Source organism: Neovison vison, chromosome 4 (assembly GCF_020171115.1).
Source record: "Neovison vison isolate M4711 chromosome 4, ASM_NN_V1, whole genome shotgun sequence".
Taxonomy (NCBI): Eukaryota; Metazoa; Chordata; class Mammalia; order Carnivora; family Mustelidae; genus Neogale; species Neogale vison.
The window spans coordinates 89351321-89375706 of NC_058094.1; positions in this window are offsets into that span (position 1 = coordinate 89351321).

Consider the following 24386-nt stretch of genomic DNA (forward strand, 5'->3'; position numbering starts at 1 on the left):
TACTGCAATGAGGGATAGTGGTGGTGCAACTAGATGGATTGTTTGAGCATGCTCAGGCTGAGGGTCACCATGCCTGCTTGTGCCCAGGGCGGACCTCAGGAGTGGGCATGGTCTTATTGGCCAATGCAGCTGGCTTCCACTTTGAGGGTTGGACACTCATCCCAATAGCCCGGTATCATGCCATGGAGAAGGAGGCATTCTCTATTGGGCTTCAGGTTCCCCCATTGGCAGGGACTCCAGCAATGTTCTGGGGAAAGATCCTGAATAGCAAGGATGGGTAGAGATGAGGAAGTAAAGCCATGGCCCATCCCACATACTAGATATGGTTCCAGCTCTTTAGGTGGCTTACACTAGATCAGGGCTCATTCTCTGATAGACACAGCACTAGTGGCTATGGCAGCCTATAAATCAGGGTTCCCTTGAGGGCCAAGCAGATTGATCTTCATGTGGGGTTTCTGGGCAGACTCACCAGGCACTACTTCTTTCTATAGCAAGGCAGAATGCTGCATTGTGGCTCTAGAATTATCATCTATCAAGGGGCCTTGCAGACCAGTAGAGTGAGGATGGAATTGTAAACACAAGCTACATTAAACTTAGTGCCAAGCAGAAGGCAATTCCTATGTGCAGCGGCTTATTCGAGATATCCAACACCTGGGTAAGGGCAGATGTCAGATATATGCTCACACTGGAGTTTGTGTCTATGATGACTGACAAATGGAGGGGTGGCATCAAGAGAACATGGAGGATTTTCCATGCTGAGGATCCTTAGAGAGAAATATCTCCCATGAACCCATGAGTCCACACCTGCATACTGAAGCCATCCTGGACACACAATCCAGATAGAAAGGCCACTGCTACCACCTTCCCATCACGCTAATTACAGTTCCTGACGAGCTGCCCTCCAGGTCTATGCATTGGGCCTGCGACCTCCACGCCACTAACCCTATCCCGAATTTGTGCTTTCTTATTTCTTTCCAAAAACCATGGCTCACATGCCCTCCAGGATATGGGTCTCTGGATCCACACCACAGGACTGTGTCGGCCATCCCTGTGGAAACTGTACCCATCACAGTTGCCCAAACCTTCCAGATTAGGAGAAACCTGCAAGTCCCTTAAGCCCACCCCAATACTGTCGGCCACTCTCGACACAAATACACAGTCTGAAACACCCTGATCACCTACATCCAGTCAGAGAGCCAAGTCAATGATCCTGAGTCAGATGATTGAACCTGACATGTCTCTATGACCTCATTGGAACCCGGGATTAAGTTTTCAGGCATATGTCCTCAGGAGCCTGTTCTGTAATACCAATTTATGATACTGCAGGTGGTCCCTGAGACATACAACAGAACATCTCCCGTCCCCAGAAGAAAACCGTGCTCTTCGACCTGTGCCAAACCCTCAGGTTAGAAGATCCTTGCATGGCACCTTAGCTACCAGCACATTTAAAGATCTCTCTGGTAACAAACCAGCATTGTGGCCAATATGCAAGAGATTCCATGTCAACTCGAGGCATGGTCCTTCGCGCCAGAACCACCAGAACGAGCCTGCCATTTTCCTCAGATACGATGGTCAGTGGTGGTGTGCTTTCCAGAGATCCTTGCAGGAGAGCTCTGCTACCCAAACTTTCCACATGGGGGAAACTGGAAAAAACGAACCAGACTCCACCTGTCCAGTAGAAGGAAACCTTGCTGTTTGGAGCTACTCACAAGCCTCAGCGTGGGAAATCCTCCATGGTCTCATGACAGCATCAATCCATTTGTCGGTCATCAAAACACAAACTCCAGTGTGAGCCAATATTTGACATCTGCCTTTACTCTGGTGCTGTCTATCTCGAATAAGTCTCTGCACATTGGAACTGCCTTCTGTCTCACACTAAATTGGACCATAGCCTGTGTTTACAATTCCATCCTCATCCTACTGGTCCCCAAGGCCTCTTGATAGGGAATTCTAGAGCCACAACTCCACATTCTGCCTTCCCTATAGAAAGAAGATGTGCCTGGTGAGTCTACCCAGAAACCCCATATGAGGATCAATCTGCTCGGCCCTCAAGGGAAACCCAATTTATATGCTGCCCTGGACACTAGTGCTACATCTGACAGAACCTGAGCCCCGACCTAGTGTCAGCCACCCACTGAGCGGGCTCCATTTCTAGCATGTGGGGCCAGCCATGGACTTACCCCATCATCTCTACCCATGCTTGGTATTCAGACACTTGTCACCAGACCTTTGCTGGAATCCCTGTCAAGGGGGAACCTGAAGCCCAATGGAGAACTACTCCTTCCCCAATGCAGGAAAACCTGGCTATTCGAATGGGTGTCCAACCCTCAAAGAAGAAGCCAGATGCATGGCCAAGGAGGCCATGTCCACTCTTGAGGGCCGCCCTTGAAACAAGGAGGCATTGTGACCCACACCTTGAGTTTGATTTCAAACAAGGCATCTCAGTTGCCCCAGTAGGATCCTGCATTACAGGCCTGGTACACTCCTAGGCCCAAATCCTCAACCTTGTTGGGATTTTCCAGCCACCCAGACCCAGAGCCTTTCTCTGGCATCCCTGCATTGGGGCACCCATGAGATGGTAAACACCACTCTTCCCTCCCCCGAAAAAGCCACCAATCTATGGAGAGTCACCAGGATCCTTAGAAAGGAAATGTCTCCCATGGACCCAAGAGACCACACCTGCATTCCGAAGTCATCCTGGGCACATAATCCAGATAGAAAAGCCTGTGCTACGGCCTTCCAGTCATCCTAATTACAGTTCCTGATTAGCTGCCCTCCAGGTCTACGCATTGGACCTGCGATCACCATCCCACTAACCCTAATCCAAATTGGTGTTTACAGAATTCTTTCACAAAACAATGGCTCACATGCCCTCCAGGGTAGGGTCTCTGGATCCATACCACAGGACTGTGCCTGCCATCCCCAAGGAAACTGTGCCCATCACAGTTTTCCAAACCTTCCAGATTAGGAGAACCGTGCAAGGGCCCTGAGCCCACCACCATATTGGAGTCCACTCTGGACTCAAAAGTGCAGTCTGATGCACCCTGTTCAGCTACATCCAGGCAGACAGCCACATCAACGGTCCTGATCAGAAGATTGAACCTGACATGCCCTCGGAAATCATTGGAAACCTCGTTTAGGATTTCAGGCATCTGTCCTCAGAGATGTGTTCTGGAATACCAACTTAGGATAAAACACGTGGTCCCAAGACATACAAATGGCTATCAGACACATGAAAAAATGCTCATCATCATTAGCCCTCAGGGAGATTCAAATTAAAACCACATTGAGATATCACCTTACACCAGTTAGAATGGCCAAAATTAACAAAACAGGAAACAACATGTGTTGGAGAGGATGTGGAGAAAGGGGAACCCTCTTACACTGTTGTTGGGAATGCAAGTTGGTGCAGCCTCTTTGGAGAACAGTGTGGAGATTCCTCAAGAAATTAAAAATAGAGCTTCCCTACGACCCTGCAATTGCACTCCTGGGTATTTACCCCAAAGATACAGATGTCGTGAAAAGAAGGGCCATCTGTACCCCAATGTTTATAGCAGCAATGGCCACAGTCGCCAAACTATGGAAAGAACCAAGATGCCCTTCAACGGACGAATGGATAAGGAAGATGTGGTCCATATACACTATGGAGTATTATGCCTCCATCAGAAAGGACGAATATCCAACTTTTGTAGCAACATGGACGGGACTGGAAGAGATTATGCTGAGTGAAATCAGTCAAGCAGAGAGAGTCAATTATCATATGGTTTCACTCATTTGTGGAGCATAACCAATAGCATGGAGGACAAGGGGCGTTAGAGAGTAGTAGGGAATTTGGGTAAATTGGAAGGGGAGGTGAACCATGAGAGACTATGGACTCTGAAAAACAGTCTGAGGGGTTTGAAGTGGCGGGGTGTTGGGAGGTTGGGGTACCAGGTGGTGGGTATTATAGAGGGCACGGCTTGCATGGAGCACTGGGTGTGGTGAAAAAATAATGAATACTGTTTTTCTGAAAATAAATAAATTGGAAAAAAAAAGAAGAAAGAGGGAATGTGAGGCTCTTGATCAGGCTTTTGTTTCTGAATTTTGTGTCACCGATGGACATGGAATGTAGGGGTGACCTCAAGGGCCATGGACGAGTCTCCCTTTCTGAATATTTGGCATGATCCCAAGATTTTGTGGTCATTCTGTGGTATGGGAAGAGACTGTTCTGTTTTATTTATTTCTTTCTTTTCTTTCTTTTTTTTACCTCTGCTGTGCCACCAAAAGAGGGATTCCAGAGCAGAGCCCTGGGGAGGGACGACTGGACAACCCAAACTCTGGTTAAGATTGGGGGCCTAGGTGCATGGCAAGCCATATATGTGGGCTCTTGGTCCAGCCACTGAGAGGCCTTACTTGAACACTGGGCTCACCCTGAGGGTCACAATGCGTGTTTGTGACCAACACGGCCCTTGAGCATGGGTGGGGCCTCATGGGCAACACTGCTTTCAACTACACTGAATGTTGGACCACATGCCAAACACAAGGTTTCTTGCCATGGAGAAGTAGGAGTTCTGATTTTTGCATCACTTTCACCCCTGAGAAGTCATTGGAGATAAGGTCTAGGTACTGAAGCCTGAAAGCCGAAGTTGGGAAGAGATGACAAGCTAAGGCCATGGAGGGTCTGATGTGCTCAATGTTCAGTCAGCTGTTTGGGTGTTGGTCAGGAGGTCCGGGCTCAGGCTGGGTCAAACAGTGCATTAGTGTCCAGCTTAGACTGTATAATTTGGGTACAGTCAAGTTCCCTGTAGGTTTTTCCTCATTTGGGAGTCTGGGAAGCTCCATAGAGCAACATTTTTCTTCTGGAGGGCAGGCAAAGTGCTGCATTGTGGGTCCGGTATTGCCAAACTTGAGTTGAGGGCTTGGGGGCCAGGAGTGTGAGGACGGAAGTCTGAGAACACAAGCTAGATGTAAGTTTCTCGGCGAGGGCAAGGCAGGCACACTCTGCAGAGCTGAATCAACATCTCGTGCAACTGAAGTCAGGGCAAGGATCAGAGGTAGCCTCAAGTTGGAGTTTATGTCCATGATGGCCCTTCATGAAGGAGAGAGGGATATCACAAAGCCATCAAGATTTTCCCACGTTAGGAGTTGTGAGATACTCCAAAACGCAGGAATTCCTCCTGCAGGACATTTGACACTTGTCAGATGGCTCCAGGACATCCCATACAGACTGAGGCCAGAGCAGGATTCCAAAGATGGATGTCTGGACAGCCTGACTCGCATTCCAATTGTCTCCTAACGACAAGACAGGTTCGATCTGTGGGCTATGAGAGAGCTCTGAGGAGTCTGAGTTGAAATGGAATCTCCTGAGGATAGGTCCTAATGTGGCTTTGTGTCCATGGAGACCTTGAATGGGGCGGTGGCACCGGGTCCCTCAAGGGGACTCCTAACTGGAGGTTAAGAGACAGCTCCAAAAAGCAAGTTTCCCATGTGGAGATGAGATTTGTTTTGATTGTTGACTCAGGAAACCCCCATATGCTGGTATTGGAAACCAAGGCCTCAGAGGAGAAATAACTGGAAACCAATGCAATGGATCTGATTAGAGCATAGGGACCTGTCCAATTAAATTTTCTTCTCTGGTGACAACTGTCTACGCTAGGAATGGAGGTAGTTGCTCAGCTGGTGACAGACCGCCACTGTATGTCAGGGCGGCCTACACTATTAGGATGGTCTTGGGGCCTTTGGAGGTTTCTCCTAATTTGTATGGTTGTGGTAAATGGAATGGGCAGAATTCACGTGGAGTGGGCAGACACAGTCTTGAGGTGTGGCTCCAGGGCCCCAGCATGGAGGATGTGTGGGCAAGGAGTATGGGAACAGAAGTCTGAAAATACAAACTCAGCTTAGGCTTGGGGACGTAGGTATGGCAGGACCGATCTACAGACCGTGAGGAGAACTGTTCGGGGTATGGAGAAAGGACGAGTGTGAGGTGCTTGCTAAGGCTTTTGTCTCTGGATTTTGTGTCAACGATGGACGTGAAATACCGGGGAGGCCACATGGGCCATGAACGAGTCTTCTCTCTGTGGATTTGGTCCGATCCCAAGAGTTTTGGGACGATCTGTGGGAAGGGAGGAGTCCTTTCTATTTTGTTATTTCAGGTGTCCCACCAAAAGAGGGATTCCAGAGCAGAGCCTTGGGGATGGCGACTGGACAATGAGAAATCTGGTTAAAAATCGGGCCTAGGGGCATGGCCAGCCCAATATGCTTTCTAATGGTCCAGCCACTGAGAGGCCTTCCTTGAGGACAGGACTCACATTGAGGGTCACAATGCATGTTTATGCCCTCGCCATGCTCAAGCATGGGCGGGGCCTCATGGTGCACGCTGGTTTCTCCTACACTGAACGTTGGACAACATGCCAACCACAAGTTTTCTTGCCATGGGGAAAAAAGTTCTGATTTCTGCATCACGTTCACCCCTTGGCAGGGTTTGGAGTTAAGGTTTAAGTTTTGAAGCCTGAAAAGCTAGGTTGGAAAGAGATGACGAACTAAGGCCATGGCGGGTCTGATGTGCTCAGTGTGAAGTCAGCTGTCTGGGTATTGGTCAGGAGGTCTGGACTCAGGCTGAGTCAGACATTACATTAGTGCCCAGGTTAGACTATATAATTTGGGTACAGTACAGTAGAGTGCAGTGTAGGTCTATCCTCATTTAGGGTGTCTGGAAAGCCCCATAGGGCAACATATTTCTTCTGGAGGGCAGGCAAATTGTTGCATTGTGGGTCCGGTATTGCCAAACTTGAGGGCTTGGGGGCCAGGAGTGTGAGGACGGAAGTCTGAGAACACAAGCTAGACTTAGGTTTCTGGGCGAGGGTACGACAGGCACACTCTGCAGAGCTGAATCGAGATCTCGTGCATCTGAAGTCAGGGAGAGGTTCAGACATAGGCTCAGGTTTGATTTCCTGTCCATGATGACCCCTTCATAAAGGGGCGGGCTTCACAAAGCCGTTGAGGTTTTCCCACATTGGGAGTTGTGATATGCCCCAGAATGCAAGGATTATTTCTACAGGACATTTGAGACCTGTTGGATGGTTCCAGGACATCCCATACAGAATGACACCAGAAAACGGTTCTAAGGATGGATACCTGGGAAGCCCGCCTCGCATTCCAATTGTATCCTAGAGACAAAGACAATTTCTATATGCTGGCTCTGGGGGAGCAATCAAGGGGGCTGAGTTGAAATGGAATCTCCTGCAGATGGGTCCCAATCTGGGCTTGTGTCCATGGAGACCTTGGAATGGGGTGGTGGCACAGGAGCCCTGAACGATTCTCCTAACCGGAGGTTTTGAGACAGCTCCAAAGAGCAAGGTTCCAATGGGGAGACAAGATTTGTTCTCATTGGTGCTTCAGTAACTCCCCATATGCTGGTACTGGAAACCAGGCCTATGAGGAGTGATACCTGGAAACCTAAGCAATGCATCCGATTAGGACCTAGGGGCCTTTCCGTTTCAATCTTCTTCTCTGGTGACAAGTGTCTACAGTAGGAGTGGAGGTAGTTGCTTAGCTGGTGTCAGACAGCTCCTGTTTGTCACGGCGGCCTACACTATTTGGATAGCCTCGGGGACATTGGAGGTTTCTCCTAATTTGTACGGTTATGGCAAATGGAATGAGGAGAAGTCATGTGAAGTGGGCAGGCACAGTCCTGAGGTGTGGCTCCAGGGACTCCAGCCTAGAGGGTGTGTGAGCCAAGACTGTGTGGACAGAAGTCTCAAAACACAAACTCAGCTTGGGTTTGAGGACGTAGGTATGGCAGGACCGATCTACAGACCGTGAGGAGAACTGTTCGGGATATGGAGAAAGGACGAGTGTGAGGTGCTTGCTAAGGCTTTTGTCTCTGGATTTTGTGTCAATGGTGGCTGTGGAATGTCAGGGAGGCCTCATGAGCCATGGATGAGTCTTCCTTTCTGTGGATTTGGCCCAATCCCAAGAGTTTTGGGACGATCTGTGGGATGGGAGGAGTCCTTTCTGTTTTGTTACCTCAGGTGTCCCACCAAAAGAGGGATTCCAGAACAGAGCCCTGGGGACGGCGACTGGACAATGAGAAATCTGGTTAAAAATCGGGCCTAGGGGCAAGCCCAATATGCCTTCTAATGGTCAAGCCACTGAGAGGCCTTCTTTGAGGACAGAACTCATGCTGAGGGTCACAATGCGTGTTTATGCCCTCGCCGTGCTCAAGCATGGGGGGGACCTCATGGTGCACGCTGGTTTCTCCTACACTGAACGTTGGACAACATGCCAACCACAAGTTTTCTTGCCATGGGGAAGGAGGACTTCTGATTTCTGCATCTCATTCACCCCTGGGCAGTGATTGGAGATACGGTCTAGGTTCTGAAGTCTGAAAACTGAGGTTGGGAAAAGATGATGAGCTAAGGCCATGTCGGGTCCAATGTGCTCAGTGTGGAGACAACTGTCTGCGTGTCAGTCAGAAGGTCCGGGCTCAGGCTGTGTCAGACAGTGCAACAGTGTCCAGGACAGAATGTATAATTGGGGTACATTCAAGTGGCATGCAGGTAGATCCTCATTTGACATCACTGGTTGGGCCCAAGTGCAACATTTTTCTTCTGGAGGACAGGCAGAGCGCTGCATTGTGGCTCCAGAATTCTGAAACTGGATGCCTTGTGGGCAAGGACTATGAGGATGGAAGTTTGAGAACACATTTTAGGCATACGTTTCGGGGTAAGGGCACAACAGGCACCCTCTGCAGATCTGAATCGGGATTTCGTGCATCCGAAGTCAGGGCGAGGATCAGACATAGACTCAGCCTGGAGTTACTGTCCATTATTTGCCCTTCATTAAGGGGGCAGCATCTCAAGGCCATGGAGGTTTTCCCACAATGGGAGTTGTGAGATGCTCCAACTGCAAGGATTCCTTCTGATGGACAATTGAGACCTTTTGGATCGCTCCAGGACATCCCATACAGAACTATGCCAGAGCAAGGATCTAAGGATGGATGCCTGGGCATCCCACCTCGCATTCCAATTGTCTCCTAGCGAATAGATAGGTTTGATATGCTGGCTCCGGGGGAGAAACCGAGGGGACTGTGTTGAAATGGAATCTCCTGCGGATTGGTCCTAATGTGTGTTTGTGTCCATGAGACCCTTGGAATGGGGTGGTGGCACATGGGTCCTGAAGGATTCTCCTAACAGGAGGTTTTGAGACAGTTCCAAAGCACATGTTTCCCATCTGGAGACGAGATTTCTTCTGATTGGTGCCTCGGAATCCCCCATATTCTGGTATTGGAAACCAGGCCTCTGAGGAGAGATACCTGGAAACCAAAGCAATTTATCCCATTAGGGTCTAGGGACCTGTCCGGTTCAATCTTCTTCTTTGGGGACATCCACCTATGGTATGAGTGGAGGCGGATGCTCAGCTGATGTCAGACAGCCCTTGTTTGTCCCAGGAGATCTACACTATTGGGATGGTCTCAGGGACTTTGGAGGTTTCTCCTAATTTGCACAATTATGGACAATGAAATGGGCAGAATTCCCATGGAGTGGGCAAGTACAGTCCTGATGTGTAGCTTTAGGGGGCCCAGCTTGAAGGGTGTGTGGGCCAGTACTGTGGGGACAGAAGTCTGAAAACAATCTCTTCTTAGGTTTCGGGACGTAGGTATGGCAGGACTGATCTACAGACTATGAGGAGAACTGTTCGGGATATGAAGAAAGGACAAGTGTGAGGTGCTTGCTCAGGCTTTTGTCTCTGGATTTTGTGACGGTGATAGCCGTGGAATGTCGGGGTGGCCTCATGGGACATGGACGTTTCCCACCTATGGGGATTTAGCCAGATCCCAAGATTTGGAGTCATTCTGTGGGATGGGAGGAGTCCTTTCTGTTTTTGTTTGTTTGTTTGTTTTTTAACACAGGTGTCCCACCAAAAGAGGAATTCCAGAGTATAGCCCTGAGTGGGGCCACTGGACAACCCGACCTCTAGTTAAGATTGTGGGCCTAGGGTCATGGCAAGCCCCATATGCGGGCTATTGGTCCAGCCACTGAGAGGCCTTACTTGAGGACAGGGCTCACGCTGAGTGTCAAAATGTGTGTTTGTGCTTAACGCTGACTTCTAGCATGGGCGGAGCCTCAAGGGCCACACTGGTTTCTCCTACACTGAACATTGGACAACATAACAAACACAAGGTTTCTTGCCATGAGGAAGGAGGAGTTCTGATTTTTGCATCACATTCACCCCTGGGCAGTGAGTGGAGATAAGGTCTAGGTTCTGAAGCCTGAAAAACGAGGTTGGGAAGAGATGACGACCTAAGGCCATGGCGGGTCCGATGTGCTCAGTGTGCAGCCAGCTGTGTGGGTGTCGGTCTGGAGGTCCAGAGTCAGGTTCTGTCAGACAGGGCATTAGTGCCCCGGGTGGATTATATAATTGAGAAACAGTTGAGTGGCGTTCAGGTTGTTCCTCATTTGTGGTTTCTGGGTAGGACCAAAGGGCAATGTTTTTCTTCTGGAGGGCAGGCAGAGTGCTGCATACTGGCTCCGGAATTACCAAACTGGAGGGCTTGTGGGCCCGGAGTGTGAGTCCTGAAGTCTGAGAACACAAGCTAGGCATAGGTTCTCATGCATCCGAAGTCAGGGCGAGGATCAGACGTTGGCTTAGGTTGGAGATTCTGTTCCAAATGACCCCTTCAGGAAGGGGGACGGGGCAACACGAGGTCATGGAGTTTTTCCCTCGATGGGAGTTTTCAGTTACTCCAAACCTCTAGAATTCCTTCTGTGGGACCATTGAGAAATGTTGGTTGGCTTAAGGACGTCCCATACCCAACAACTCCAGAACAGTGTTCTAAAATTTGATGCCTGGGCAGCCCTTTTCATATTCCAATTGTCTCCTTGGGGCAAGAGAAGTTCAATCTGCTGGCTATGGGGGAGCAACCGAGGGGGTTGTGTTGAAATGGACTCTCCTGCGGATGGGTCATAATATGGGTTTGTGTCCATGGAGACCTTGGAAATGGGCGGTGGCACTTGGGCCCTGAAGGATTCTCCTAACTGGAGGATTTGACACAGCCCCAACGAGCAAGTTTCCCATGTGGAGACTAGATGTGTTCTGATCGGTGCCTCAGGAATCCCCCGTATGCTGGTATTGGAAACCATCTCTCTGTGGAGATGACTGGAAACCAAAGCAATGGATCCGATTAGGGCATAGGGGCCTGTCCGTTTCAATCTTCTTCATGGGGGACATCTGTCTACGGGTCTGAGTGGAGGTAGTTGCTGAGCTGGTGTCAGATCAACCCTGTTTGTCCTGGGGGCCGACACTATTGGGATAGCCTCAGACACTTTGGAGGTTTCTCCTAATTTGTACAGTTGTGGCAAATGAAATGGGCAGAATACCCTTGGAGAAGGCATGCACAGTCCTGAGGTGTCACTCCAGGGAACACAGCCTGGAGGCTGTGTGGGCCAGGACTGTGGGGACAGAAGTCCCGATGGCCGTGGAATGTCGAGGTGGCCTCATGGGCTATGGATGAGTCTCCCTCTCTGGGGATTTGGTCTGATCCCAGGAGTTTGGGGTGATTCTGTGGGATGGGAGGAGTCCGTTCTGTGTTTTAACCTCAGATGTCCCACCAAAAGAAGCATACCAGAGCATAGCCCTGAGCAGGGGCTAATGGAAAACTGACCTCTGATTAAGAATGGGGGCCTAAGGGCATGTCAAGCCCCATATGAGGGCTCTTGGTACAGCCACGGACAGGCCTTACTTGAGGACAGGACTCACGCTGAGGGCCACAGTGCCTGTTTGTGCCCAGTGCAGCCCTCAAACATGGGCAGGGCCTCATGGGCCATGCTGGTTTCTCCTACTCTGAACAATGGACAACATGCCAACCACAAGGTTTCTGGCCATGGGGAGGGAGGAGTTCTGATTTCTGCATCATGTTCACCCCTGGGAAGTGATTGCAGTTAAGGTCTAGTTTCTGAAGCCTGAAAAACGAGGTTGGGAAGAGATGATGACCTAACCACCAACCGACCGCCATCATGGGTCTGATGTGCTCAGTGTGCAGCCAGCTCTCTGGGCGTCGGTCAGGAGGTCCAGGTTCAGACTGTGTCGTACAGGGCATTAGTGCCCATGGTAGACTGTATAATATGGGTACAGTCGAATTGTGTGCAGGTTGATCCTCATTTGGGGTTTCTGGGTAGCCCCAAGGGCAATGTTTTTCTTCTGGACGGGAGGCAGAGTGCTGCATTGTGGCTCCGAAATTGCCAACCTGAGGGCTTGTGGGCCAAGAGTGTGAGGATGGAAGTCTGAGAACACAAGCTAGGCATAGGCTTTGGGGCGAGGGCACGGCTGAATCGAGATCTCCTGCATCTGAAAGTCAGGACTAGGATCAGACATTGGCTCATGGAGTTTCTGTCCATTATGGCCCCTTCATGAACGGGGCGAGGGCATCACAAGGCTCTGGAAGTTTTCCCACCATGGGAGTTGTGAGATTCTCCAAATGGCAAGGATTCCTTCTTCGGGACAATTGAGATCTGTTGGATGGCTCCAGGACATCCCATAGGGAGGACTCCAGAGCAGTGTTCTAAGGATGGATGCCTGGGAAGCCCGCTTCACATTCCAATTGCCTCCTTGCAATAAGACAGGTTCAATCTGCTGGCTCTGGGAGAGCAACCGCGGGTGCTGAGTTGAAATGGACTCTCCTGCACATGTGTCCTAATGTGGGTTTGTGTCCATGGAGACCTTGGAATGGGGCGGTGGCACCAGGGTCCTGAAAGTTTCTACTAACCAGAGGTTTTGACACAGTTCCTACGTGCAAGTTTCCCATATGGAGATGAGATTTGTTCTGATGGGTGCCTGAGGAAAGTCCCATATGCTGCTATTGGAAACCAGGCCTCTGAGGATAGATGGCTGGATACCAAAACAATGGATCTGATGAGGTCCTAGGGGCCTGTCCGGTTCAATCTTCTTCTCTGGGGACATCTGTCTCCCGGTCTGAGTGGAGGAAGTAGCTCAGCTGGTGGCAGATAGCCCCTGTTTGTCCTGGGCGGCCTACACACTTAGGAGAGCCTTGGGGACTTTGGAACTTTCCCCTAATTTGTTCTGATTGGTGCCACCCTGACATTTCATGGCCATCGTTGACACAAAATCCTGACAAAAGCCTGAGCAAGCAACTCACACTCGTCTTTTGCTCATATCCCAAAGAGTTCTCCTCATGATCTGTTATCGGACCTGCCATACCTATGTCTCCAAACCTAAGCTGAGTTGGTGTTTTCAGACTTCTGTTCCCACAGCCCTGGCCCACAAACCCTCCAGGCTGGGGCCCCTGGAGCCACACCTCATGACTGTGCCTGCCCTCTCAAAGGGAATTCATCCCATTCCATTGGCCACAACCTTACAAATTAGGAGAAATCTCCGAAGTCCCCAGGGCCATCCCAATATTGTAGGCCACCCGGGATAAACAGGGGTGATCTGACACCAGCTGAGCAACTAGCTCCACACAGACCCGGAGACAGATGTCCCCAGAGAAGAAGACTTAACCAGACAGGCCCCTAGGCCCTAATCAGATCCATTGCTTTTGTTCCTAGGCATCTCTCCTCAGAGGCCTGTTTTCCAATACCAGCCTATGGGGGTTGCCAGAGGCACCCCTCAGAGCAAATCTCTTCTCCACATGGGAAAGTTGCTCTTTGCAGCTTTGTCAAAACCTCAGAGGCCTGGTTTCCAATACCAGCATATGGGGGTTTCCTGAGGCATCTATAAGAACAAATCTCTTCTCCACATGGGAAATTTGCTCTTTGGAGCTGTGTCAAAACCTCCAGTTAGGATAATCCTTCAGGGCCCCTGTGCCACCACCTCATTCCAAGGTCTCCATGGACACAAACCCACATTATGACCCATCTGCAGGAGAGTCTATTTCAACTCAGCTCCCTCAGGTGCTCCCCTAGAGCCAGCAGATTGAACCTGTCTTGTCTCTAGGGACAACTGAAATGCGAGGTGGGCTGCCTAGGCATCCATCCGTAGAATGCTACTCTGGAGTAATTACTTATTGGACTTCCTGGAGTCATCCAACAGGTTACAACTGTCCTGAAGAAGGAATCCTTGCATTTTGAAACATCTCAAAACTCCCATCGTGGGAAAACCTCCATGGCCTCGTGATGCCCCCCAACATCAGGAAGGGGCCATCATGGCAAGAAACTCCTACCTGAGCCAACAACTGATCCTCACCCGGACTTCAGATGCACCAGATCTCGATTCAGATCTGAAGAGTGTGCCTGCCGTGCCCTCGCCCCAAAACCTAAGCCTAGCTTGTGTTCTCAGACTTCCGTCCTAACACTCCTGGCCCACAAGCCCTCCACTTTGTCAACGCCAGAACAACAATGCAGCACTCTGCCTCCACTCCAGAAGAAAAACGTTGCCCTATGGGGCTACCCAGAAACCCCAAATGAAGATCAACCTGCACGCAACTTGGCTGCACCCCAAATATAGTCTACCCTGGGCACTAATGCCCTGTCTGACACAGCCTGGGACTGGAAATCCTGACCTACACCCAGACATCTGGCAGCACACTGAGCACATCAGACCCACCATGGCCTTAGGTCATCATCTCTTCCCAACCTTGGTTTTCAGGCTTCAGAACCTACATCTTATCTACAATCATTGCCCAAGGGTGAACGTGATGCAGAAATCAGAACTCTTCCTTGAGTGGAAAGAAACCTTGTGGTTGGCATGTTGTCCAATGTTCAGTGTAGGTGAAACCACCATGCCCATGTGGCCTGCCCATTCTTGAGGGCTGCATTGGGCACAAACATGCATTGTGACCCTCAGCATGAGCCCTGTCATCAAGTAAGACCTCTCAGTGGCTGGAAGAAGATCCAAAATATGGGGCTTGCAATGCCCCTAGGCCCCCATTCTTAACCAGATGTCTGGTTGTCCAGTTGCCCCTCCTCAGGGCTCTGCTCTGGAATCCCTCTTTTGGTGAAACACCTGAGGTAAAACAAACAAACAAATGAAAAAACAAACAACAACAATAACAACAACAACAAAACAAAAAGGACTCCTCCCATCCCACAGAAAGAACCCAAACTTTTGGAGTCGGACGAATTCCCTAATAGGGAAACATGTCCATGGCCCATGAGACCACTAGGACATTCCACGGCCATCATTGACACAAGATCCAGTGACAAAAAGCTGAGCAAGTGCCTCACACTCGCCCTTTGTTCATATCCCCAAGAGTTCTCCTCAAGGTCTGTAGACCATGCCTGCCATACCTACGTCCCCAAACATAAGCCAAGTAAGTTTGTGTTTTCAGACTTCTGTCCCCGTAGTCCTGGCCAACACACCTTCCAGGCTGGGGCCCCTGGAGCCACACCTCAGGACTGTGCCTGCTCTCTCCAAGGGAATTCTGTCCATTCCATTGGCCATAACCATACAGATTAGGAGAAATCTCCAAAGACCCTGATGCCATCCCAATAGTGTAGGCAGCCCTGGACAAACAAGGGCAATCTGACAAAGAGGGGCCATGTGACACACGCTGAGCTACTACCTTCAATATGACCTGTAGACTGATGCCCCAGAGAATCAGATTGAACCAGATAGGCCCCTAGGCCTTAATCAGATCCATTGCTTTGGTGTCCAGACATCTCTCCTCAGAGGCCTGGTTTCCAATACCAGAATATGGGGGATTCCTGAGGCACTCATCAGAACAAACCTTGTCTCCACATTGGAAACATAAACTTTGGAGCTCTTTCAAAACCTCCGTTTGGGAGAATCCTTCAGGGCCCCAGATCCACCACCCCATGCCAAGGTCTCCATGGAAACATACGGACAATATGACCCCAACGTGAAACAACGTCTGATCCTTGCCAGGACTTCAGATGCACGAGATCTCAATTTAGCTCTGCAGAGTGTGCCTGTCTTGCCCTCGCCCCGCAACCTAAGACTAGCTTGTGCTCTCAGATTTTTGTCCTCACACTCCTGGCCAAAAGCCCTCGACTTTGGGAATTATGGAGACACAATGCAGCACTCTGCCTGCCCTCCAAAAGAAAAAAGTTGCCCAATGGGGCTACCCAGAAACCTCAAATAAGGATCAACCTGCAGGCCACTCAACAGTACCCCAATTATACAGCTTACCCTGGGCACATACCCTGTCTGACACAGCCTGAGCACAGACCTCCCGACCGACACCTAGATGTCTGGCCGCACACTGAGCAACATGGCACCCGCCATGTCCTTCGGTCATCATCTTTTTCCACCCTCGAGTTTTCAGGCTTCAGAACCTAGACCTTATCTCCAATCATTGCCCAGTGGTGAACGTGATGCATAAATCAGAACTCCTCCTTCCCCATGGCAAGAAACCTTGTGGTTGGCATGTTGTCCAACGTTCAGTGTAGGAGAAAACAGCGTGGAACATGAGGACCCGCCCATGCTTGAGTGCTGCGTTGGGCACAAAGACGCATTGTGACTTTAAGAGTGAGCTCTGTCCTCAAGTAAGGCCACTCAGTGACTGGAACAAGAGCACGCATATGAAGCTTGCCATGCCCCAAGTCCCCCAGTCTTAATCAGAGATCGAGTTTTCCAGTCGCCCCTCCCCAAGGCTCTGCTCTGGAATCCCTCTGTTGGTGGGACACCTTAGGTTAAAAGAAAAGAAAAGAAAAGAAAAACAGAAAGCATTCCTCCCATCCCACAGAATGACTCTAATCTCTTGGGATTGGACCAAATCCCCAGAGAGGGAGACCCGTCCATGGGCCATAAGGCCAATCTGACATTCCATAGCTATTTTTGACACTAAATGCAGAGACAAAAGCCTGAGCAAGCACCTCACACTCGCCCTTTCTTCATATCCCAAAGAGTTCTCCTCTTGGTCTGTATTTCAGGCCGTCCATAGCTTCGTCCCTAACCCTATGTCGAGTTTGTCTTTTTAGACTTCTGTCCCCACAGCCCTGGCCCACAAACCCTCCATGCTTGAACCCCTGGAGACACACATCAAGACTGTGCCTTCCCTCTCCAAGGGGATTCTGCCCATTCAATTCACCACAACCCTACAGGTTAGGAGAAACCTCCAAAGTCCCCGTGGTCATTCCAATAGTGTAGGCACCCTGGGACAAACAGGGAAATCTGCCACCAGCTGAGTAACTACCTCCACTCACAACAGAGACAGATGTCCCCAGAGAAGAACATTCACTGGACAGGCCCCTAGGCCCTAATTGGATCCATTGCTTTGGATTCCAGGCATCTCTCCCCAGAGGTCTGGTTTCCAATACCACTTAATGGGGGTTTCCTGAGGCCCCAATCAGAACAAATCTCTTCCCCACATGGGAAACATGCTCTTTGGATCTGTATCAAAACTTCCGATTAGAGCAATCCTTCACAGCCCCGGTGCCACTGCCTCATTCCAAGGTCTCCATGGACACAAACCCACATTAGGACCCAGGCGAAGGAGAGTCCATTTCAACTCAGCCCCCTTGGTTGCTCCCCTAGATCCAGCAGATGGTGCCTGCCTTGTCATTAGGAGACAATTAGAATGCGAGCCAGGCTGCCTGGCATCCATCCTTAGAACCCTGCTCCGGAGTCACTTTAAATGGGACAACCAGGAGCCATCCAACAGGTCACAACTGTCCTGAAGAAGGAATCCTTAATGTTTGGACTATCTCACAACTTTCATCATGAGAAAAACCCCATGGCCCCATGATATCCGCCCCCCCTTCATGAAGGGGCCATCATGGACGGAAACTCCAAACTGAGCCAACATCTGATATTCACCCTGACTGCAGATTCACGAGATCTCGATTCAGCTCTGAGGAGTGTGCCTGCCGTGCCCTCGCCCCAAAACCTAAGCCTAGCTTGTGTTCTCAGACTTCCGTCCTAACACTCCTGGTCCATAAGCTCTCCAATTTGAGAATTTCAGACCCACAATGCAGCACACTGCCTGCCCCCCAGAAGAAAAACATTGCCCAATGGGTCTACCCAGAAACCCCAAATGAGTATCAAACTGCAGGCCAGTTGATTGTACCCCCATTATACAGCCTACCATGAGCACTAATGCCCTGTCTGACACAGCCTGAGACCGGAACTCCCGACTGATACCCAGACAGCTAGCCACACATTGAACACATTGGTCCCGCCATGGCCTTAGGTCGTCATCTATTCCCAACCTCGGTATTCAGGCCTCAGAACGTTGACCTTATCTCCATTCACTGCCCAGAGGTGAACGTGATGCAGAAATCAGAACTCCTCCTTCCCCATTGCAAGAAACCTTGTGGTTGGCATGTTGTCCAATGTTCAGTGTAGGAGAGACCAGCATTGCCCATAAGGCCTCTCCCATGCTTGCTGGCCACGTTGGGCACAAACAAGCATTGTGACCCTCAGTGTGTTCCCTGTCCTCAAGTAAGGCCTCTCAGTGTCTGGACAAAGTGCCCGCATATGGGGCGTTCATGCCTCTAGACCCCATTCTTAACCAGAGTTCGGGTTGTCAAGTAGCCCCTCCCCAGGGCTCTGCTCTGGAATTCCTCTTTTGGTGGGACACCTGAGGTATAAAAACAGAAAGGACTCCTTCCATCCCACAGAATGACCCGAAACTCTTGGGATTGAGCCAAATCCCCAGAAAGGGAGACTCGTCCATGGCCCATGAGGCCACCTTGACATTGCATGGCCATTGGTGACACAAAATCCAGAGGCAAAAGCCTGATCAATCGCCTAATACTTGCTCTTTCTTCATATTTCAAAGAGTTCTCCTCACAGTCTGTAGATTGGAACTGCCTAACCTAGCTCCCCAAAACTAAGCCGAGTTTGTGTTTTCAGACTTCTGTCCCCACAGGCCTGGCCCACACCCCTCAAGTCTGGGGCCCCTGGAGCCAAGCCTCAGGACTGTGCCTGCCCTCTCCAGGGGAATTCTGCCCATTCCATTGGCCACAACCCTACAGATTAGGAGAAACCTCCAAAGTCCCTGCGCAATCCCAAAAGTGTAGGCTACCCGGGAGAAAAAGGGGCGATCTAACACCATCAGAGCAACTAGCTCCACTCAGACCCATATACAGGATTCCCCAGAGAAATAGATTGAGCTGGACAGGTCCCTAGGCCCTAATCGGATCCATTGCTTTGGTTTCCAGGCATATCTCCTCAGAGGCCTGGTTTCCAATACCAGCATATAGGGGTTTCCTGAGGCACCGTTCATAACAAATCTCATCACCACGTGGGAAACTTGCTCATTGGAGATATGTCAAAACCTCTGTTTAGGAGAATCCTTCAGTGCCCACGTGCCACCGCCCCATTGCAAGGTCTCCATGAACACAAACACACATTATGACCATTCCGCAGGAACGTCCATTTCAACTCACCCCCTTGATAGTTCCCCCAGAGCCAGCAGATCGAACCTGTCTTGTCGAGAGGATACAATTAGAATGCAAGGCAGGCTGCCCAGGCATCCATCCTTAGAACCCTGCTCTGGAGTCATTCTGGATAGGAGGAACTTGAGACATCCAACAGGTCTCAATTGTTCCCCAAAAGGAATCCTTGTGGTTTGGAGCTTCTCACAACTCCCATCGAAGGAAAAATTCCATGGCCACATGATGCCCACCCCCACCCCAATTCTTGAAGGGGCCATTATGGACAGAAATTCCAACCTGAGCCAATGTCTGATCCTCGCCCTGACTTCAGATGCACGAGATTTCGATTCAGCTCTGCAGAGTGTGCCTGCTGTGCCCTCGCACCGAAAACCTGGCCTAGCTTGTGTTCTCTGACTTCTGTCCTCACATTCCTGGCCCACAAGCCCTCCAGTCTGGGAATTCCAGAACCACAATGCAGCACTCTGCCTGCCCTCCAGAAGAAAAACTTTGCCCTATGGGGATACCTAGAAACCCCAAATGAGGATCAACCTGCATGCCACTCTACTGTACCCCAATTATACAGTCTGGCCTGGGCACTAATGCACTGTCTGACACAGCCTAAGCTCGGATCTCCCGACTGAAACCAAGATAGCTGGGGCCATACCTCAGGACTTTGGCTGCCCTCTCCAAGGGAATTCTGCCCATTCCAGTGGCCACAACCCTAAATATTAGGAGAAATTTCAAAATATCCCAAGACCATCCCAATCGTGTAGGCTGCCTGGGACAAACGGGGTGATCTGACACAAGATGAGCAACAACTTCCACTCAGAACCTTAGACAAATGTTCCCAGAGAATAAGATTAAAGTGGTCAGGCCCCTAGGACCTAATCGTATCCATTTCTTTGGTTTCCAGGCATCTCTCCTTAGATGCCTGGTTTCCAATACCATCTTATTGTGGTTCCTGAGGCACAAATCAGAAAAAATATTGACACCACATGGGAAACTTGCTCTTAGGAGCTGTCTCAAAACCTCCGCTTAGGAGATCCCTTCAGGGAGCTGGCGTCACTGCCACATTCCAAGGTCTCCATGGACACAAATCTATATTATGACCAATCCTGAGGAGAGTCCATTTCAACTCAGCCCCCTTTGTTTCTCCCCGAGAGTCAGCAGATTGAACCTGCCTTATCATTAGGGAACAATTGGAATGTGAGTTGGGCTGCCCAGACATCCATCGTTAGAAACCTACTCTTGAGAAGTTCCTAATGGGACATCCTGGATCCATCCAACAGGTCTCGACTCTCCCGCAGAAGGAATCCTTGTGGGTGGAGCATCACACAATCCCAACATGGGAAAACCACCATGGCCTCGTGATGCCCCCCCACCTTCATGAAAGGGCCATCATGGATAGAAACTCCATCCTGAGCCAATGTCTGATCCTTGGCCTGACTTCAGATGCACTGGATCTTGACTCAGCTCTGCAGAGTGTGCCTGCCCTGCCCCAGTCCCAAAACCTAGGCCTAGCTTGTGTTCTCAGACTTCAGTCCTCCAACTCCTGGCCCACAAGCCCTCCAGTTTGGAAATTCTGGAGACACAATGCAGCACTCTGCCTGCCCTCCAGAAGAGAAACATTGCCCTACGGGGCTACCCAGAAATGCCAAATGAGGATCAACCTTCACACCACTCAACTGTACTCCAATTATAGAATCTACCCTGGGCACTAATGCCCTGTCTGACACAGCCTGAGCCCGGACCTCCTGCCTGACACCCAGACAGCCGGGGCCACAACACAGGGCTGTGCCAGCCCTCTCCAAGGGAATTCTGTCCATTTCATTTGCCACAACCCTACAGATTAGGAGAAACCTCCAAAGTCCCCGAGACCAGCCCAATAGTATTGGCCTCTGGAACAAACAGGGGTGATCTGATACAAGCTGAGCAATGACCTCCATTCTGAATCATAGACAGAGGGTCTCAGAGGAGAATATTGAAGTGGAAAGGCCGATAGGCCCTAATAAGATCCATTGCTTTGGATTCCAGGCATCTCTCCTCAGATGCTTGGTTTCCAATACCAGCTTATAGGGGTTCCTGAGGCACCAATCAGAACAAATCTCATCTTCATATGGGAAACTTGCTCTTTGGAGCTTTCTCAAAACCTCAGGTTAGGATAATTCTTCAGGGCACCGGAGCCACTGCCCCATTCCAAGGTCTCAATGGACACAAACCCACATTATAAACAATCCTCAGGAGAGTCCATTTCAATTCAGCCACCTTGGTTGTTCCGCCCGCACCAGGTGATCGAACCTGCCTTGTCACTAGGAGACAACTGGAATGTGAGCTGCGCTGCCAGGAATCCATTGTTAGAATCCTGTTCTGGAGAAATTCCTTATGGGACATCCTTGATCCATCCAATAGGTCTCAGATCCTTAGAGAGGAAAAAATCACCCATGGACCCATGAGATCACAACTGCATTCCAAGGCCATCCTGAACAAACAATCCAGATAGAAAAGCCTGGGAAACCGCCTTATAGTCACCCTAATCACAGTTCCTGACGAGCTGCCCTCCAGGTCTCCGCATTGGGCCTCCAATCAACTTGCCACTAACCGTAACCAAATTTCTTACTGCAGGCTTCTCTCCCAAAACCATGGCTCACATGCCCTCCAGGATGGGGTCTCTGGAGCAACACCACAGGACTGTGCCTGCCATCCCCAAGGAAACTCTACCCATCACAGTTGCTTAAACCTTCCAGATGAGGAGAAACGTACAAGGTCCCAGAGCCCACCCTAAGATTGGTGTCTGTTCCGGACACAAATTCACAGTCTGAAACACCCTCATCACCTACATCAGGCACACAGCTAAGTTAATGGTCCTGAGTCAGAAGATTGAACCTGACATGCCCCTAGGACCTCATTGGAACACTAGATTAGGATTTCATGCGTCTGTCCTGAGGGACCTGTTCTGGACGACCAACTTATGATACAACATGTGGTCCCGGAGCCACACAACAGAACATCTCCTGTCCTCAGAAGGAAACGTTCTCTTTGACCTGTGCCAAACCATCAGTGTAGGAGTGTAGGCAGTGTAGGCACCTTAGCCACCATTACATTCTAAGATCTTGTTAGTTACAATCCAGCATTGTGACCCATTTTCCTGAGACACCATGTCAACTCAAGGCACTTGGTACTTCGCCCCAGAGCCACCCCAATGAACCTGCCATGCTCCTCAGCTGCAATAGTCAATGGACGTGTGCTTTCCAGGTATCCGTGTGGGAGAGCTCTGCTCCACAAACTTTCCACATGGGGAAGACTGGAGCAAAAAATCCAGGCTCCACCTGCCCATTAGATGAAATCCTTGCTGTTCGGAGCATCTCACAAGCCTTAGCGTGGGAAATCCTCCATGGCCTCTTGATGACACCCCTCCATTTGTAGGTCATCATAGACACTAAATCCAGCATGAGAAAACATCTGACATCCGTCCTTACTCAAGTGATAGATATCTCTAATCAGCTGCTACACATTGGAACTGATTTCAGCTTGGCACTGAATTGAACCGTAGCTTGTGTTTACAATTCCAACCTCATCCTCATAGTCCCCAAGTCCTCTTGATAAAGAATTCTGGAGACACAAGGCAGCATTCTGCCTTACACATAGAAAATTGAAGTCCCTGGTGTGTCTGCCCAGAAACCCCACATGAGGATCAGTCTGCTCGGCCCTCGAGGGAACCCCGATTTATAGGCTGCCCTGGCCACTAGTGCTGTGTCTGACAGAGCGTGAATCCCGACTTAGTGTCAGTCACCAGAGAGTGGGCCCTATATCCATGATATGAGACGGGCCTGGGACAAGTCCATCATCTCTACCCATCCTAGGTATTCGGGTAAATTTCCCCAGACTTTTGGTGGAATCCCTGTCAATGGGGGAACCTGAATCACATAGGGAACTCCTCCTACCCCATGGCATGAAACCTGGGTATTCAGATGGGTGTCCAACCCTCAAAGTGGGAGACAACTGCATGGCCAATGAGACCATGCCCACACTTGAGGGACTCCCTGAGCACAAACAGGCAATGTGACCCTCAGTCTGAGCAGGTTTTTAAACAAGCCCTCCATAGGGAGAGCTCTGCTACCTAAACTTTACATATAGGGATCCTGGTGCCAACAAAGCAGAATCACCCTGTCCAGTACAAGAAAACCTAGCTGTTTGGAGCATCTCACAAGCCCCAACAGCGCACATCCTCCATGGCTTTGTGACGCCACCCCTCCATTTGGTGGTCATCATAGACACAACGTCCATTGTGAGCAAGCACCTGACATCCGCCCTCACTCAGGTGCTGGTATCTCAATTCAGACTGTGCACACTGGCTGCCTTCCGCATGGCACTGAATTACCATAGCTTGTGATTACAATTCCATCCTTACCCTCCTGGTCACCAAGCACACTTGACAGGGAATTCTGGACCCAAAACAAAGCATTCTGCCTACCCCAAAGACAGAAGACGTGCCTGGTAAGTCTGCCAAGAAACCCCACATGAGGATCCACCTGCATGGCCCTGGATGGCACCTTAATATCATAGGCCGCCATGGGCACTCATGCTCTGTCTGACACAGCCTGACCATGACCTCCAGACAGCCACGCACACAGTGGGCCCCACATCCTGCAGGTGGGACCTAACATGGCCTGAAGCCGTCAGCTCTATTCAACATGGGTATTCAGGCATCTGTTACCAGACCGAAGATCGAATCCCTGCCTAAGGGGGGACCTGAAGCACAAGAGTACTCCTCCTTCCCGAAAGCAGGAAACCTGGCTGTTGAGATGGGTGTCCAAACCTCATAGTGGGAACAAGTTGCATTGCCCATTAGACCACGGCCACTCATGGGAGCCATCCTGGGCTGAAACAAGCATTGTGACCCTCAGCGTGAGCCTGCGTTCAAAAAAACCCCTCGCTAGCTGGACCAGGAGCCCGCCGAGCGGGAATGCCATGTCCCAAGGGCCAAATTCTCACACTTGTTCATGATTTCCTGGCGCCAAGACCAAGAACCTGTCTTTGGGTTCCCTCTTTTGGGGGTCCCCTGAGACGGAAAAAAGCAGTCTTCCCTTCCTCCAGAGACACCAAACTCTTGGG